This window comes from Ursus maritimus, unplaced genomic scaffold (genome assembly GCF_017311325.1).
Source record: "Ursus maritimus isolate PB19 unplaced genomic scaffold, ASM1731132v1 scaffold_15, whole genome shotgun sequence".
In the NCBI taxonomy this organism is placed as follows: domain Eukaryota; kingdom Metazoa; phylum Chordata; class Mammalia; order Carnivora; family Ursidae; genus Ursus; species Ursus maritimus.
In genome coordinates this window covers 33805564-33824798 of record NW_024423897.1, presented here as the reverse complement: position 1 = coordinate 33824798, position 19235 = coordinate 33805564, and the positions used below count along the sequence as shown (strand labels likewise).

The 19235-nt window shown below is 45.4% G+C and overlaps 1 long non-coding RNA gene across 1 annotated transcript in view; it reads right to left on the bottom strand.

Annotated features, from left to right (window-relative positions):
* Positions 1-3891: 3891 nt before the first annotated feature.
* Positions 3892-19235, bottom strand: part of LOC103664693 — a 62262-nt gene continuing 46918 nt past the window's right edge. The window contains exons 5-6 of the long non-coding RNA XR_005834880.1: positions 5069-5161; positions 3892-4086 (exon numbers count right to left, since the gene is read on the bottom strand). This is a non-coding gene — a long non-coding RNA (uncharacterized LOC103664693). The remainder of the gene's footprint in view (positions 4087-5068; positions 5162-19235) is intronic.

Here is a 19235-nt window from a genome sequence, read left to right as displayed (position 1 = left end):
GGCTTTCTCGAGAAGATATATATGAACTCATTTTTCTGGCCCTGAGGGGAGTTTGTACTCATGACATGATTAAATCCACATGGCTGTCAATATTTCTGGCCGCTGGGACATCGCGGAGAGAATAACAAATACAGACTATTTATCCACATCAGCTCTTTTAGAGGATATAACGCAATTTCCAAATCATGCCAGCGATTGTCCAAAAATAGGAGCATAGGTGCCTATAGGATTAGTATGAGGAAGTTACAAAGCAGAATATCATGGACCAGGGCGTACTAAGCCAGGGCAGCAAGCTGTGCCCTGTACCTCGAAGGCCATCATTGTGAGACCCTGCAAAGTAGAAAAAAAAAGAGAAATTTGAAACCAGGGCTCTCCGCCCATCCTCCAGAAGAATGTCTTAATTTCTTCGTCTCCAAAATCAAATGTGAACGCTAGCAAGCTGAGGCCAACAGTGGGAAGCCTGTCATTTTGATGGACTGCCGCTGTCCCTGTGAAGGCATCAACACTGTGAACCATTCTGAACACAGGAGAACAGCCACAGAGGCCGTACATAATCTGAGGGCCCCGCCAGGATGAGGACATCAGCTTCAGCCGAAATGTCAAATACAGTGCGAGTTGATATGGGGGTTTGCAACAAAACAGGACGGTTTACAAGAACCCAAGGCTCGAAAGCCCAAAGCCAGAATCTCGAGAATGCCTTGGTATGAGCAGCAGTATTATTTAACTGAACAGACTCTTGTCCTTCTTGTTTACTTTCTCCTCCCTCTCTCCTTTGGCTATTTTCTGTTATTTTTTCACACGCAAAAATGGAGAGCTTTTTGGTATCTGCTTTGTAATCCAGTGCCTATGTTCCCATCTCTAGGGGCAAACGATCGCACTGGCTTTCCCCCTACTGTGTGCCAAAAGAAAATCAGACGTATTCTGTCCGCTGTCCACTACACTGCCATTCTATTTCCTCCTGTGAACTCTGACTTCTGCTGCTAATCCATTTTTACCCTTTTAGTAGAAATGGCAACTCAGAGAGATAGTCAATCTTTGTGGGTAACAGAGAACAAATCATTAACTCTGTGCACACTCGAATGCCAGGCAGGGTGTTCCCCAAAATCACTCCTTGGGAAAAGAGGGATTCATTTTATTATATTTTAAAAGATTTATTTATTTATTTGAGAGAGAGAGAGAGAAAGAGAGAAAGAGAGCAAGCATGCTAGGGGTGGGGCAGAGGGAGAGAAAGAATCCTCAAGCAGTTTCCCTGCTGAACATGGAGTTCAATGACGCGGGGCTGATCCCAGGACCCCGAAATCATGACCCGAGCTGAAATCAAGAGCCAGGTGCCTCACCGACCAAGCCACCCAGGCGCCCCAAGGGAATCATTTTATATTCAGAGTCTCCTACTATAGGGTGTTTTTACCCTTATTTTATTTTGAATAACACAGTTCTTTTCAGGGAAGATACATTATCTTGAAACACCCTCAATCAATGCAGGATTCGGATGTTTGTAAGTGAAATCGGCGCACTTTAATACATATTTAATTATTCTTTCGCTGAGGTGAAAGGCCTCACATTTCCAAGAGTGAGTGTTAATGTGAACAAGCCTTTTAAATATCACTTTTTCCCGGATTACAGTAAGTGGTTGCGTACCGGGTGTTGAGAACATGCAACGGCAGGACGAATGCAAGAAAACAGCTCTCCTAATGCTGTGCTGCTGCTTGGGATAAACTGAAACAGGACAGGGGAAAAATATGGGTATAGAAATACTTCTTTATATGAAATGTAACATATATACAAAATGGTATTAGCATATCAATTTTATAAGCATTTAAATGATTTTTAAAGTCTGTGTAACTAAATTAATAAATTAAGTACTTATAAATAGATGGTTGGTGTTTTTTGCTATATCTTTAAAATTCGGTGGCAGGGGGGAAGGGAAAGTGGAAGAGGGTCTCATATTTGACATTGCCTTCTATTAGGATGTATATGGTAAACCCATAGACCAGGGCTGAATCCTAATTGAGGTTCAAGGGGGAAGAGCAAATGCATTCTCAGCGAATGCTTTTCTTTCCTTAGTGTTATGGAGAAGGTATGTTTACCTGAGTCTTTATCTTGATTCCAGATCCTTAGTAAAGGATGGCTCTTCTCCACACATGACTGTGCTAGTCTGTGAAACAAGCACTCTTCATTTGACATGAGAAAATGGGTGAAGTGCTCTTGCAAAAGGAGCCACTCTGGGACACCCTATACATTTATTCCAAGAATGCCAGTCACTGGCCAAAGCTGCGTGGAAACATCCCTTCGAGGACTGCCTTCAGAGTCAGTTCACAGGCCAAATGACAGAGCCAGGCTCTGTGCTTTATAGACAGCATTTTATTTATTTTTTAACCCCAAATGGTTATACTCACGCCATTTACCAGATTGGCCTCTGGATGACTTTCTGCTCTTTCCAGAAATCATTAAATCCACTCCCTTGCACTGGCTCCCATCCCCCACCCCACCCCAAAGGATGAAGACTTGGCACAGAGTGGGAGTCTCAGAAAAATGCTTTGCAGGCTCTGAAGACAATTCCACAAGAGGAGTTCCAAATGTTTAGAGGAAAACAACACAATCAGAAGAAGTGTATGACCTCCCAATGAGAATGTGCTGAAAAGAGACAACATTCCTTCGGGTTCCAAGTTCTGGGAGATTTCATTTTAAGAAGCATTTTATATCCCTACTTTGTGTTTCACATTTACAAGCCTTGCATTACACACCAGGTAGCCAGGTTTCGTCTGCTTACTACTTAATTAAAATAGAAAGACTTAAGCTCCTTCTTCTTTTCTTCTTTAGCACTAAGCTATAAGCGCAAGCACAGTTTACCTGCTTTGCCTATTAGCTTTTTTAGCAAAACAGTGAGGCCCTCATCCCAAGTCACAACACTAACCACAGAGCTGTCGAGGCAAACGTGTGATACAATGTAGGAGTCACGAACTCTGTCTTCCTTCTTCATTTAAGGAGGGTCTGGAAGCTACGGTTAGGTGGACTTGTCTCATTTGCAGGCCTGGTGAATACATCTTCCCTCTTACATTTTGGCCCCAGCATGCTACAGTCTGTCCGCATATCATCCTCTGGTCTGAGCCTTTGCTGGGCAGTGATTTTGTTGTGAACTCATTACTATTCATTTTTCAACACAGTCTCTCAGAGCACATAAGCTACTCCTTGTTGGGAAATTATGCTGCTTTAGAAACTTACTTTAACTCTTTCAAGCTACGAGGATATTATTTAGTAAATTCACGGAGGCAGTCATTTCCCACGTAGGAGTAACTGACCCTTTAAAGGTGGTCAAGTGGCCCACTCGTGAGCTGATAGAAGGATCCAATCAACGCAGACGTAACGCAACCAATCGCGGTTAAGACACAAGTCACTCCAGGGGTTTAAAAAGCGAGAATGGGTCCAGGGAAATTTGCTAATGCTTTTGGACAGAACTCTAAAATTAGGAAATGAAGGAAAACAAATTAGACTTTTACATATTTGGATTTCAGAAGAGCTTTTGATTCAGAAAAGTAATTTTCCGGTTAGATTAATTCAAGCTGGGTCGACTGTTTGCAGACTAGAATACACGATTCTAGTATGATACTCATTAGATTCACATTTCCCCTTACCTCTAGAGAGCGCCTATTGCCAAACACAGACATGTAAGAGAAGTCCTTTCACTGTGCAAAAGTTTTAGGAAACTTTTTCCAGGAATTTAACCCAGAGGAAAACCCAACAGAAACAAAAACAATTTACATTTGTCCACACTAGTGCATTTCTCTGGGTTCTGCCAGACATTTTTTAGATATTCTCCAATCAATTCCTCTAGCATCTCACTACAACAATACCAGACATTGAGAGAGTGTTTGCAGCGGTCAAATGCTTTCTTTGTACCTCATGAGGTCAGATCTGCACAACCATTTGGTGGGTTTAAACAGGCCGCGCCACCTGAATGTGGGCTCCTAGAGGGAGAGATTTCGTCTACCTTGTGCAGTTATATCCGCAGAACCCAGAAAGGTGTCTGCTCCACGGAAGGCATCAGCAACCATTCGCTGGCTTGGGCAGACGAGGAAGCTCAGGGACCTCCAGAGGGATAATAATGACACATTTGTTAGGCTCCCTAAAGTCTTCAGACAGCTGGTCCATTTATTCCGTTTTTGCAGACTCCAATATTTTATGAGGACACCACCTTCCTTTTTTGTCATAATGGCACATAATAGGCACCCCCCACTCCCACCCCCACCCACTTGCACAGATATACTCGCTATTGTCTCTTGTCTTTCACTCGAGCCTCTTCCTGAGAAATGTGATCTATGAAATCGAGTGTGGTGTGCTAGTTATAGACTTTTTCTAATACACCTAAAAGTAAGGACAGAGCTTTAAATTTAAAAAGTAATAAAAACTTCAGCCGAGCACCGTCAGAACCCATCGTTCACATGACAGAAGTTGCTGTGCCTACCATCTTTGAGGAAACACTATTATACTGGTGCCTTCTAACAGCCCCGTGGGAGAGACCCCGTGAGCTCAGCAAAGCGGGCATTGTTAGCTCCAATTTACCAATGAATCAACTGAGGGGAATGGACTCAGGGTCATACAACTACCAAGCAGTAGATTTTGGACCATGACCAAGTCTCCTTATTCCAGTTCAAAGTCTCCCAGTATTCCCCCCCCTCCCCCCCGCCCAGCATCCCTGGGCAAACCGATGGCTCAGCCACTACCTGCTCCTTGTTAGGGAGGCTGCTTGTCCTGAGGGCCTAGTTTATAGCTGTTTGGAAACAATCATGAGAGGATGAGGCAGACACAGAGAGGTCACCTTAGGCAGGCCTTAATTTGTAGTTGTAATCCAAGGGAGGAAGCACATGCTAGAAAAGTCTTGGGGAAAACTCTAATTGGTAATAATGAGCACAGGATGGAAAGGGTAGAGAGGTGGAAGGTGAAGGGGGAAAAAATAGCAATTAGCATAGAAAAGACATACTCCCTGAAAGCTTATTTTCGTGTACTAGAGAACCAAGCGAGGCCTGTTTTACGCCACGGTGCCGACAGCAGTTACAGTAGATGAGCGTACCTACTATTGGCCAGTATGTCACCTGCGTTGTCTCATGTATTCCTCGGGGCAGGTAGGCGTCCTGCTCAGAGGGACCTTCTCAGGATCACACACCTAAAAGGAAGCAGAACTAGACTTTGGACAGGGTCTCTCTCTCTCGCTCGCTCCCAGAATGCAAATTCTTTCCTTTCACTCTCCATTGGTTCTGTGTTGTTAACTCAAGGGTGATGAAGGCCTCACATTCACCTTCAGCATAGGACTACATTTTGGTCGGATGATGAGACCAAAGAATGCTGTCTGCCTGTAGCTAAAGTTTACCTGGCCTACAAGGCCAGTTGAGATGGGCAGCTCTAAGACGTGGTCATGGCCTTGAGGTCCATATTCACCTGCCATCTGGCCTAACCATTTGGATGACTATGGAGCAACTATGGGATCTCTGTCTCGCACCACCCTATCTTGAGTGACCGATACACACTGAACTGTGCGATGAAGTCTGGAAGTTGCCAAAAGTGCTGACAAAATCTTTAGGACTAGTCTGGATGAACAGAGTGACCCAAGGTCAAGTGATCAAAGCCCAAAATAAGGCCTTCCCAGGCTGCCATAATCTTGGCCCATATTTTTTATAGTGACTTGGAATAATCTTGCCTCTGGGCTCAAGAAAGGATGACAAAGAGAAGAGTGAAAATCTGTCCTTGTCCTTCCAGCTGTTATTCTGTTGACAGATAGCTTCTCCTATTATTTGCAGCTCTCGGCTCTTCTTTGCCCTTTAGCGTTGTATTCTGATGAGCTGTAGGAGTCAGAGAATAGATAGTCTAGGGAGCAAAGGAGATAGTTTGTCCTAATCCATCTCCTGTCTTTAACCTTTAAGAAGGCAGTGTATGAAAAGACCTTATAAATCTATTTATTTTTAACCACTCAATGTTTTAAAGCATAGAGAGCAACAAGAGCAGACAAAAAACAAAATGAAAAAAAACTTCTTTGGTAATACATCCCAGTTCACGCACCTTAGGAAGTCAAACAAAATCCCCACCGAGATTCCAGCCATGGCTCTCCCCTCAAGGGAAGCTAAAGAGAAAGCGCTCACAAGGGGGCACACCATCACATTTTGAAGGGGCAGGGCAGGGGGTGCTGTCGGCTACTCTTGGAAGAGGTAGAAGAAAGTTAAGACTTCCAGGACTCACAAAAGTGGTGGCTTCATATGACAAGGAGGAAGATCACAGAACAGTTTGATGTCCGGGGCTGGAGATACATGAGCTCCGCATGGAAAGGGGGAGGGAGATGGTGTCTATGGAAGGAGTTCAAAGCCTGCCTGTCTCTTCAGGCGACGTCTCCTTAGAAAACCGAAACTTGTAATTAGGTGCTTCATTTCTTAAACTCTCTTGCAATCATGCATCACGTTGGAGTGTCCTTTCATAGTTATTTAGCTATTTTTTTTTAATTTCCTTTCTCTAGTTTTTTCTTTTTAATTGAATTAAAACAAAACTATTCCCATGAGAAGTCTAGTGGTTTTAACTCAGAGGTGTCCAAACCCTCACTGTTCCCCTGACTTTAGACAAAGTACCTCGAAGGGCATTTGAACTTCTCTTCTGCTGATTTCTGCCATAAAACTGATTTCATAACATCATAAACATTTGATTTCATAAAACATCATAATCCTGTATCAAAGAACGAGTCACGGGAATTTATCCCAAGACTCCCTGACCAGCCAGCCCAGGAGAGGACATTCAGGGAGAAAAGGTACCAGTCAGTATGAGTAGCTGTTCTCGTCTGCTCTCCCATAGATTCCAAGAACCAGTTCCCCCAGGACTTTCCCTTCCTTTAGAATACCAAGGTGGTTCTCGAATTCTCTTTGGTAGGGTTTGACCTCCTCTGCGGTAAACCCCCTTTGCGTATCCCCACTCCACCTTCTGAGGGCTTCACTTAGTTGCTACAGCTGCTGTCACTTTTGTGTGATGCAGGGGTTAGACCCGGACCCATTTCTATGGGGTCCTTTTCCACTCTCTCTCTCTCTCATAGTGGCTCAGTATGGCTCCCTCTTTGCCATGACTGCTGCTGCCTCACTGAGATAGAGAAAGGAGGAGGGAAACGAGAGGAGGGGATTTTTAGGCATTGGTATTACAACTCTCCCTAGCTCTTCAAATGGTGGGTTTACCCTCCCGATTTCTTACTGCACCTATAATGGCCCACTACATTGTTCACTGTCTTACAAACCACTTTCTTCTTGGGGGATTTGGAATAAGTTCTTTTGGACATTTGAGACTTTCCACATAATGTCACACTCCTAAGTTTTCCTCCCCACAATCAGCTTTGATGCCTTGGCAACTCTCCTCTCTTCTGCTCCAGGATAAGTTGTCGTTCCCATTTGGGAGCGGTCCAAGAGAACAATATGTCCATTCCCCACATGCGCCATTGTGTTTGAGTGGCAGTGTAAGCATCCAGCCCTTCCTGCTTATTCTCAAGTCCCCATGACTCCATTACTGCTTCTCCCAGGGATCAGTACGATTCTCCAGCAAATGGAACACTCAGAAGTATACCCTAGGCCACAATGGTTTCTAAAATGGGTGTGCGGATTAATTTCTCACTTCGCCCCAGGACTCTTAAATGATGATGGAAATAATATCATAGCTCAAAGTAAAAGCCCCTAATTGGCATATTTTATATATAAGGTAAAATATATTATATAAAGCATGCCCAGGCTTCTGCCATGACTATCAGCTTCCTTTGGCAGGCAAACCAGTTCTCTTTCTGGTCACCTGTCATACCAGGGGAACTTATATAGCAGGAGGTAAGACCGAGGGCAACTGACAAGTCTCTGTCCTTGAACTATCGTTGACAAACTTGTGTCACTGTGGGCAGCTGCTCTCTCATCTTGGTGCTATTCTTCTTTGTTGTAATGTGGGTCTACCCTCTTGACCCTCCTTTCTGAAATCATATTGCTTTCAGCATTTTCTGAGCATCTAGCTGGAAACTCCCATCTGCTTACAGAGAAATGGCTTCCTGGCCTCAAGAAATTCTCTGATTCTGAATTCTCTGCCTTCCAGAGCCAAGAGCAGACCCCTCTTTATAGCTACTGTCTTTTTGACTGAGACCCTGTTGAAAGGCAGACAGCCCAAATCTACCTTTCCCGAACAGAGTCAGTCTGACCTCTCTGGCTTCCCTTGTGTTGTCCCTCTCTGCCACTGCCCAGAAGCCTTGGGTGCTGACAAACTGGAGAAAAGCAATGTCCAAAACAACCACATTAAAATGTGCGCACATGCACACCCCCGCCCACCCCTCCCCTGCCTTGCACGTTTCATTGTGTGACAGTGGCCAGCAGCAATCTTTAACTTTTAAGAATTGGTGGAAGCTCTTTAATTAGGAACATTAAAAACCAGAAGAGATTCAACATCAAAAGGAAATAATGACAATTTTGAAATAATAACACTCTAAGTTGGAGTCCTTTCACAGTTCTGAAAGGTCATGGGTATGCTCACATTTATTCTTTGATTTTTTAAAACCTTTCATGGTGGTAATTCTCAAGCATACACAAAAATAGAGAGAGTAGTATACTGAATCCCTATGAACCCAACATCCAGGTTCACTGATGGTCAGCTCAGGCTCAATCCTGTCTCATCCGTAACATACACACCTTTCTGTCTGAACCTCTCTGGATTATTTTGAAGCAAATCCCAGACACTATATCATTTCATCCATAAATCTTTTAGGATATATCTCCAAATGATAAGATTTCTAAAAAATTACATCTAAAAACACTTGAAATAATTCCCTAAATGTCACAAAGTATCCAATTAGTATTCAAATTTCCCTCAAATGTTTATAACACTGTGTTTATAGCTGCTTTTTTGAAACCAGGGTCTAAAAATTTCCACCCATTGCATTTGGGTGACATGTTTCTAGGCTCATAATCTACAGCCCCCTCCCCTCTTTTCTTTTCTTTCTACAATTCCTTTGTTGGAGACACCTGGTTATTTATCCTGCCGAGTTTCCCACGGTCTGGGTTTTGCTAATTTTGTTTCCATGCTGTTGTGTAAGATGTTGCTCTGCCCCTTCTGCCCTCTAAACTGAAGGCTGAATCTAGCGGTGTGAGCTGATTCGAGTTCCATCTCTGTTGTTGTTGTTGCAGATGTGTGACAGACGCTGTTATGTGCTCTCACCGGGAGGTTCACCATGCCTGTCTTTTTGTCACGGGAGCAGCCATCATTCATTCTTAAAAACGAAATCTACCCCGATCTTTTTCTGGGGTGATAATATATCTATTTTCAAATATTTACTGAACACACCTCCAAGTTTGATTGTGGTCTTAGCCCATTTTCGTTTCCGTAAGTTAGGCTGCATTCTGTAAGCATCGGCTTCCAAAATGCCCATTAATCACGCTACCGTGTCACTCATCCTGCAACAACGAGATGCTTACTCTTGCCCCATTCTTCCTTCTGCTGCCTCCTGCCCCGCCCCCACTTCCTCTAGGAAGGCGATAGGGATATCTTGACGGTGCATTTGGTATCTTTTTAAAAGACTTATTCATTTATTTGAGAGAGAAAGAGAGAGAGAGAGAGAGAGACGTCGCTGAGGGGGCAGGGGGCGGTGCGGAGGGAAAGAATCTCAAGCAGACTCCCCGCTGAGCTCGTGACCTGAGCCGAAATCAAGCGTCTGTGCTCAACCGACCAGGCCACCCAGGCGCCCCGCATTTGGTATTTTATAGCCATTCTTCTGGGGTATTGTCTTGTTTTAACATTTTTCTCTGCTTGTCCCATAGCGCCTTATCTTAACCTGCCTTCCTTTTCTTTCTCGTTCTTACTTTGCCCCCACATGGTATTCCCAGTACAGGAACATATTTCATTTCTTTGCTGCTGATAGCTAACGTTCCACCAACGGGAGGTCTTGTCTTAGCTTCTCTTTGGTTTGTCTCCAGCTTCTTACCTAATCCAGGAGACATCGAGTGTTCCCTCCTGCTTGAAACACCTTTTCTCTTCCAGGCACCCCTCTCTCCTGGTTTACCCCCTGCCTCTCATCTTACTCCTCCTTAACCTCCTTCAAAGTCACCTCCTCCGCCACCCGTTCCTGCTGCCCAGGTTTTTGCCCTTGGCCCTCTCCGTTCACATGACGCTGAGTGATCTGATCCACCCGTTGGTTTCAAGCACCAACACAGGAGGATGACTCCGAATTCCAGAACTTCAGCCAAGGCTTCTCTTCCTAGCTCTAGTTGTATATCCAACTGTTACCTAGAAATCACTCTCAGATAATTCCTTGGTAGGTACAGAGCAGAACCCATTACCTTTCATTTCTAGCTGGCCGTCCCCTCTAGCCCCAAACCTGCCTTACCTCCCTCTCCAACCCTGTAAATTGCACCGCAATCAACCTCAATCATGAGATCAGAAACCTGGGCTCCTCCTAGATGCTTTCTTCCATCAGATCTTATTCTTGCTTTCTCATACTTGTCCCTCTTCACCATTCCCATCACCTCATCATTGCCCACTTTGCTTGCTTCCTTCCCGCTTTGTGCCTCCTCCATCCATCTTTCACACGGCTACTAAATAATCTCCCTGAAACACAAATCTGAGTTACGTCATTTCTCATCTGAAGTCCAAACTCCTTGATACCACAGTCTTTGCTCCAGCCTTGGTCACTGTCTCTGTCGCTGCCAAGATGCACACCCCCAAACTTCCTATGCAGTAACCACGTCAGTTTCCTCACAGAGCACCCTTCTCCTAATACGGCAACTATTTTCAATTTTTGCACAAGATATTTGCTCCTCCTCTTATGTCATATGCCATTTCGTGCTGTTACGTCTTTGTACACGCTCTCTCATTCTCCCCACCCCTGCCTGGCCCCTCTTCCACCTCGGTAGTTCTTACTTCTCTTTTAAGGCTCAGCTCAGGCCTATTTCCTTCAAGAAGCCTTTTTCTGAAAGCACATGTAACTAAACGCCTCTCCTCTGTGCTCCTAAATGTCCCTCCGTTGCTTCTGTCCTGGCGCCTACATGGTTTAGTATTGGTTTACTCGCCTCGCTGCTTGTTAAGCAATGTGTGGTAGGTCCTGGGGTTTAATATTTGTATTTCCCAACAATAGACACAGTGCCTGGCCCATCATGGGTGTTCAATGAAGGCAAAAATGAATGAAGCGTGGTCATTTCTACCTCTATACACTCCTGATCATGGTGAGTTCAGACCCTCATCATCTCCACCTGGATAACCCTAATGGCTTGCAAGCTGATTTTCCTGATTTCAGTCTCCATCCTGGTTAATTTATCTCCCGGCTCTGATCCTACCACGCCCCTCCTTAAAGGTCCACCATCCTACAATTCCAACATGACTCTTTAGTAGGGCAGGTGCCTGTTGAAATCTAGGATTGTCATACCATGGATATAAACGGTATGGAGGCAGAAAACTGGTTGAGGAACACTAGCTTGTAAAAAAAAAAAAAAAAAAATCCAGACTCCTCAGCATGGTTCCAAAGTGCCGTGTGATTTGTTCTAACCTCCAAATAGCCTTGGACCCAGCCATCCAGACCTTCACACTTTCACCTGAACCAAAATGCCCCGGGCTCTCTGGCATTCATATCTTAGCCAAGAAGGCACACGAGGAAGCCTGGAATTCCTTTCTTTCACACGATCTCCATCCTTCAAGATCCATCTGAAATGCCACCCCTTCTGCAAAACCTTTCCTGGCTCTCTGTGTGCCCCAGCATGTTAGGAGTCCCATACACTCCTTCACTTAAGGTCCAGGCTCCAGTTTTAGTGACTGCGTTTTATATCCATGCCACTCTGCATCATGTCATAGAGCAAGGTGTGGCTATCACTCTCCCACACTAGGGTATAAAATTCTTAATGCAGATGCAAGGGATTTATCTTACTCATTTTTGTAGCATTACCCTTGCCTACTCCCTCCTCTGGCCCCACGCACCCAGAACAATTCTTGGCTGTCAGCATTCTGGAGATCCAATTTGCATTTTTCTCAGTAAAAGTGGCTTTTCTCCTGCAGCCCAAAGTTACTAGAACTCACCACGTCCTCCATGGGTGAATGCTAATTCCCCAAATCTCTTGCTTCTCCTTTTCTACCCACAGTGGACCCTTGGCTTCATCTCACCTTGAATCCCCACATTCTTCACATTTCCTTCCGCCAGAACTTTCCTTTGCTGGGAAAGAAACATTCTACCCCAATCTTTCTTGGAAATATAATATCTTAGCATGCTCAAGATTTCTTCCATCACATTCCCCTATACGCGTCAGACGCCACATCTGTTTCCTTGAAGAGGCCAAGCATACCTTGCATAGCCTGCTTTCATAGTTTGAGCCATTAATGCTGCCTCATTTCTGCCCCCACCCCCTCCAGAACACCATCTTCTCTTTTTTTTAGGTCTTGACTTTTTAAAAATTCTTATCCTCCATCCACTCTCATGTCCTGCCAACACAACGATGGAAAACGGACTCCTCTTGTCGCATTAAGGAGCCTTGTGCAGAGAAAGCCCCGGCTTTAGTATTCCAGCCTTCTTCACCAGACCTCAAGTGTCATTGCTGCCCTTAATCACATTTATTTTATTGCATCTATAAAGCAATAAAATATTTCAATCCACACACTGTGCAAACAGTTGGCTGCAGCCAGCTATAACTTAGGAAGATTGAAAGCGGGTTCCCAGGCTATCGGATGAGGTGGGTTTGGGTTGCAGAGGGCATTTCTCCTGTGCTTTTCCTGTCCTCTCACCTTGCTGAGGGTCCCTCCGTTGCCTGAGCTTTTTTCGATTTGCTTTTGCTTTGTGCTTCCTATCCATCTGGATTCGAATTGGGCCCTCTTTCCCCTTTCATTCTCTTTAAATTGCTTCTGCCTTGCACATCCCAGTCTCTGCTGATGTGAACAGTCTCCAGTCTCTTCTCTGCATGTTCACTGGAGATTCTGTATGGTCCATTTACTGCCATATGTCTGCAGAGGGAGTACAGCACAGGGATCAAGTGTCCTGTCTGCGTCATCAGGCTGCACTGGAATGTTCTGCTCTGCTCTGCCACTTTCTAGTTGTGCAATTGTGGGCGAGTTGTTTAACATCTCTGAACCCCAATTTCCTCATCTGGAGAGCAGGGCTAATAGGACTACTTAGCTCATAATGAACATTAACATTAGCAGTCATTATCATGGGCTCTTTGGCTCCAACTAGATGATGAAACATAGGTTTTTCCTGCAGCACTTGCATGCTGTATAGGTTCTTAATACATCCCCTCCACCACCATTTTTAAAACATGTGTGTATGTGTGTGTTGGGCAGGGGGTGTCTCTGGCAAAGAAAAAAAATAGTAGGTTGGACATTCATCTCTATCTTGAACCATTTGACCCCAGGATTCAGGGCTCTGTGAGGTTTCTGGATCTATCTGTAGGCTTTGGAGCCACCAAGGATGCCTTTGGAATCTATGCTTGGTTTGCTAGACTCCCCTGAGAGTAGAGGAGGCCTTAGTACCCCTATTCGAGATAGGGTGGAAAGATCCAGTACTCTTCTCCTTCTGTGAGGTGTCACCAGTTCTCCAGGAACAAACAAGAGCTCTAACTTCCAGGGGAATCCCATAATCCATTAAAGTTTTTAGAACTGCATCCAAAATAAGCACAAAACCAGGACAACAAGCTCCCTCAGCCAATTTTCCAAGGACCAGGAAGCTAGATCCTCAGTTTGGGCAGGAAAAAAAAAGATTCAGAAAGTTGGGTGACCTGGGTATATTTGCTGTGTGACTCTAGGCAAATCAGTTGCTCTCTCTGAACCTTGGTTTCCAGATCTAGGAGGAGAGGGCTGGATCTATGTGGAGGCTGGGGTTTATTGATCAGTAAGATCTATACCACCCTGACCATTCTGTGACTCTACAAAGCAGTTCGTCAGCCAGGCTGGTCAGGTGCCTCACAGGCAGCCATACCCATCCTGATTTTGCAGTATAGCAATGACTTCAAATATTTTCTCTAATTGTCAAAGCACATTCAGAGAATACTGCTAACTCAAAAGTGGCTCCTGCCCACTGACAATAATGTTGGCTGATTTGCTTGGTGGGTTCAGTTGCAGCCTTCCTGGTCAGTGCCCGATAGAATGCTGTGATGCTTCTCACACCCTCATCCCCAGCAGCTGGCCAAGCTCAGCTTAGGAGCAAAGCTTTTTACTTATTTAACCAGCACTTATGTGGCACTATTCTAAGACTATGCAAATATCAATTCATTTAATGTTCATAACTGTATGAATTGAGGATTTTTATTATTCCCCTTATACAAATGGGAAACTGAGGCACAGAGAGGTTAGGTGGCCCAAGACATACAGCCAGTGAGTAGACAATCTAGCTCTTAACTCTAATTAAGCTGCTGCTGTCAGCTGCAGGCTCATGGGGGGAGTGGTAAGCATTGTTGGGCACCCATATTTCTTCCCAACTTTACTGTCTTCGGTTTCTAAGGGCCCATCAGAGCGAATCTCTTACCAGACCTTTGGGCTTCCACCTCTAAGTGGCTATGGTATAATGGAAGATGCTCATTCTTACGGTTGAAACACGTGGGTCACGTTCCCACTCTATGTTTACTGGTTCTGTGACTTCAGACACCCATCACCTGCCTCCACTAGCTCGTTTGGAAATAAGGCTATTGGTACCTGCTCAGCAATAGAGGGAAAGTCAACAGACCACAAATGCTGAAGTATCTTAAAAATTATAAAAAGTGAAATAGAACTGAAGGGATAATTGGGACCATCTGGCCCCTTGCATGTTACAGTCACTTATTACACATTTGTTGAATTGATCACAGATAAGAAGCAACACAAAAATGAGGAGATGCATGAATGCGTCCCGCAGTCAGGGGCAGCCCTAGCTAGGTTTGCAATAGGGAAACTGAAACCATTGGTTTCCTAAGCCCATGTACCTTTAAAATGATCTGCTCTACACGGGCACATTTTCCTCAAAGAAGCTCAGAAGCTGCGTGCTTGGGAACCCATGTGTGTGTGTGTCCCGTGGAGCCAGGTGATGGGCTGGGCTCTGGGGATGGACGGTGGAGCATGGACTGCTGGGTGTGGTTAGGAGGGAAGTCTGTGTCTACTGAGGGCAACCATTCCTCCAAGTTGTCCTGCGAGCTTGGCGACAAGGACCCAAATGGGTGCTAACCAGAGCCAAGTTTTCGCTAAATCTAAATAAGAGACTTAAAATACTATTTTTAATCTCTAAAAACGGAAGCTTGAAGTCAGTAGCGCCTGATTCCACCCCAGTCTGAAGGCTGTCCCTGCTAGTGACCACGGTAAGCTCTCCCGCCACTGCCAGCCCCTGGTTCTACTGTGGCTCTTGGTTCAAGAGCGGCTTGACTCTATCGACTTGAAAGGATTAGTGAGCCGCTGAATGTGGGCAGTGTCCCCTTTTCAGTGAAAAATAAAATTTTTTAAATAATAAAATAAAGAGGTCCTGCTGGCTTAGAGGAAACCCTGTGAGCTTCCAGGAACCAACATTCCCCAGCCCCAGTGCATTTTCAGGAGCGGAGCACAGCCTGCGTGCAATAGCGGTGACTTGTTTAGACACCATCTGGTCCGTGTAAAGTTAGCAGGAGCGGGACCACGGGGGCAGCGAGGGCTACTGAGAAACTGCCTGTGGCTGAGGAGGGGAGAAAACACGGCCACACATACATTCAAGGAAGAGAAAGTGCAGTGCGGGTTTGAGGTGAGAAATGCGGCGTCAGCATCACTGAATCCCCAGATATTTTTATGGGGGGGGGGGGGGAAAGGAAAAAAATTACCAAAAACTCCCTAGAGACCCAGACAAAGCCACAGTGTGTTCCCATTTACCTCCAGCCTGATAGTCACACCCTTCGTGTCTTTTACAGTTAGGCTGGAACTCAGTGAGTGGGAGGCACTTATAAACAAAGCCTAGCAGAGATCACATCGCCTTCCTCGTCCTCCCCCGTGGCCTCCTCTGCCCCCCTCTGCAGAGCCAGGAGGTCAAACAACGGCTTAACCTCTTGTGTTAATTAACATTTTGGCTCCCTTTTGCAAACGAAGAGCCAGAGATCAAGGATAAATAAATCGGTCATTGGAATTGGCAAAGGAAAGCTTGCAAGCAGGCTGGGGGCTGTCCTGTGTTCTAGCCACCCAGCCCCACAGCGCGATCTGTGCGCACTGAGGCTGGGGCTGCTTCCACCTCCCGGGCTGCAAGGTTCGGCTCTCCAAGGAACACAGCATTGCTGTTCTCGCCCAGCCCCCAGCAGGGGCCGCACTTCTTGGAAGATGGTGTTCGGGGGGGGGGTGAGATGGTGGAGACTCAAATTCTAACCCACAGCCCAACTGCCCAACTGTGGGAAGAGAACCGCGGGCCCGGTCTAGACCCTCACCTCCTCTCCTAGCCTTTGCTCCCCAGGAAGGAGCCCTCTCCCTGGAAGCCCCTCACGTTCTCACTGGCTCCGAATCTGGAACTCCGAGGGACGCCATGGCTCTTGTGTGGGCCCTACAGACCACCTCTTAGCACCTCTATCTGTCCGCTTTGTGATCCCCCTCTTATGGTGGGGAAAACAATTGCCTTCCTCATGCTTCATCCTCCTTCCCCGCCCACAACCAGTGTGGAAGGTCCACGAAGGTAGCTCTGAGCAGCACAACTTCAATCTACCTGCCACCGTCTATAAGACATCTAACATTTAAGTTGAATACCTCTTCAGTCAAATGTCAGCTGACCCTATTCTCCCCTTCTCTCAAGGCCAGGCTTGGCTTCTGCCGATCCTTGTGTTGCCCTGCCTCCATCCAAACAGCACACCCATCTTTCACCCGGTGGTCAGCCTTATTCTTTGCCTCTTTGTCTCACCTTTCTCATAGGCGCTCCCCGGGGCAAGGGTCCTGGGACATCTTCTCTCTGCCTCTCCAGCAACCCGTGGACTCCACAGGAGCTGGGCACCCAGCTGCTGCTTTACAACTTGTCACTCCAGAAGGTATGGGATTTTGGTGTGATACCTGTGTTTCTGTTTTCTGTTTGTGTATAACTCTTGTGTCCTTCAGAAGACTGCAGAGCCGTGGTTTCAATCTACAGCATGTATAAGTGTCACTTGGACGCTCCGGAAAGCAGATGCTGGCTGCCCGCCCGCAGAGAGTTTAGGAGCTCACTGGTGGGGAGCTGGGCCTGGGAACCCAGCTCGGAGGACTGCACTCTGAGTCAGTCACTCTCACGCTACTCAGCGTAGACCAGGTCTCAGACTGCTTCTGTGTCATCCACGGGGTGAGACAGAGCCGCCCCTGGAGAAGGTGGTTGAGCTCAGGCCACCAGCTGGCTGATGAAAATGAGGTGGGATTCCCATCCTAAACCGGCCTCCCGAGCCAGCCTACCTTCCACTGTAGGGTTAAGAATTTTCACCTGGGCCCCTCTGAATTAAATGACCTCTGCACACCACGTCAGGAAAATCCCTTAAATTCCAAGCTAATTGAGAGATTCCAGGGATAGTTAGTAAATACTTCTCCCTTCTCGACTGAGAATCAGCAAGAACAATAGTTGGCTCTCAGCCCACACAGCAAATGCATCCCGCCAGGGTTCTCTGCAACATTTCAGCTTCTACTACAACATCTATGAAAATAGAATTTTTCCGAAATAGAATTCCACCTAAAAGAGAAAGTTTTATGATACCTGGAGGCAAACCATTCAGATGTTTTGAGTTAATTTGGCATGGCTGAAAGAATTTTTACATTTGCAAAAATATCAAAGTTCATTTTCTGCCTCTAAAGAACTTTCAAACTGTAATGAATTTGGCATGAACCACGAACACCATTTCTCAATACGTGACTTTTGTGAAGACTAAAAAAAATCCCCCAAAACAAAAAACAAACAAAAAAAGAAATGGAGTGTGAACTAACATACTAACAGATTTCAGAATCACAGAAGGCTGAACGTTTTCTTAGTCTAGTCCAGACCTAGCGTTTAAAGTTGAGAAAACTAAGGCTTTGTCTTAGACATCTAAGTAGTAACAAAACAACAGCCGAAACCACGATTCTCAAAGACTACTTTATCCCAGGTAGGGGATTGAAGAGAAATATAAATGAAGTGTACGTAGGACGATAGAACTTAAAATACTCTTAGTGGGGTAAGATGTTCTATGAATGCAACATGTCTGGAGAGTGGATGAGAGGGCAGGAAGAATGACAGATTGACAGGAGATAAGGGTTCAATGTCGCAGCTTCAAAACCTGAGCAGGTCATGACTGAGCTTTAGTGTTTTCATCTGTAAAATCAAGGTAATACGTCAGCTTGTTTTAAGGATGAAGTGAAGCCGTGTATGTGAAAGAACTCTCCAATCCTATCGTCTCCGCGGTAGGACAGCACGCATAGAGTGCGTCCAGATGGTCTGCTCAGAGGGAAGTCTTCCCTTTCCTTAGTTCTTTCTGCCTCGCCACCAAAGTATAAGCCAATTTTTAATCTTTGTTCTTTCTGGCCTTTTTGTCTTCTCTGATCCCCCTTGCCCTCAAAAGACCCCCTTTGGCCCAGGGATGCCCATGCCCATTTCCATTCTAGATCCAGGAGAACAGAAGTCTAAGCCAATATCCCGCATTTCTGTCTCCCAGGACCTACACAGTCCGCTGACTACAGCAGCTCCTCAGTGTGAATCAAGTCCTACGGAAGGGAATAGAATTGAATGGAAAGGAATTGAATTCTGTAAATGAGCTCGGTTCCTTCCCTCTCCAGACTGGTCTGCCTTAAAGAGAAGACCTAACCAAGAGGTTCTTACTGGATGAAATACAGATGAAAAACAAAAACAGTGAGTTCTACCTATTGCCAAAAAGTGGGAAAGATTTTTTTTTCTATTTATTTTTTTTAACTAGGCTCTTCCCAGATCTATTGTCTACTTTTCCCAGGGAAAAAAACTGTCCTCTTTCTTCCAGAAGGAAGTATATAGGTTTATGTGGGAAGATGGTGTTGATTTGTCACAAGAATTTGTTTGCAAGCTCTCATTATGGGCAAAATTATCATTATTTCTCTTTGGTGGCTCTGAAGTTTTTCTAAGAGCCATCATGAGGAGACTCAGAAAAAGCAGACAGTAACTCAAAGTGATCATTTTTCTGGTTTGCTTTTATTGTCTAGTCTAGAAACTGTGGCTCTTGCCACATTCCTATCTGTGGGTTTGGGTTGGCTCTTCTCAAAAGGAGGTTCTCACTTGAACAGCACCTCAGTACAATCCTAGCTCAGCAAAACCTCCAACAGCAGGTACAAGACACTAACTACACCTGAGTCAAAGA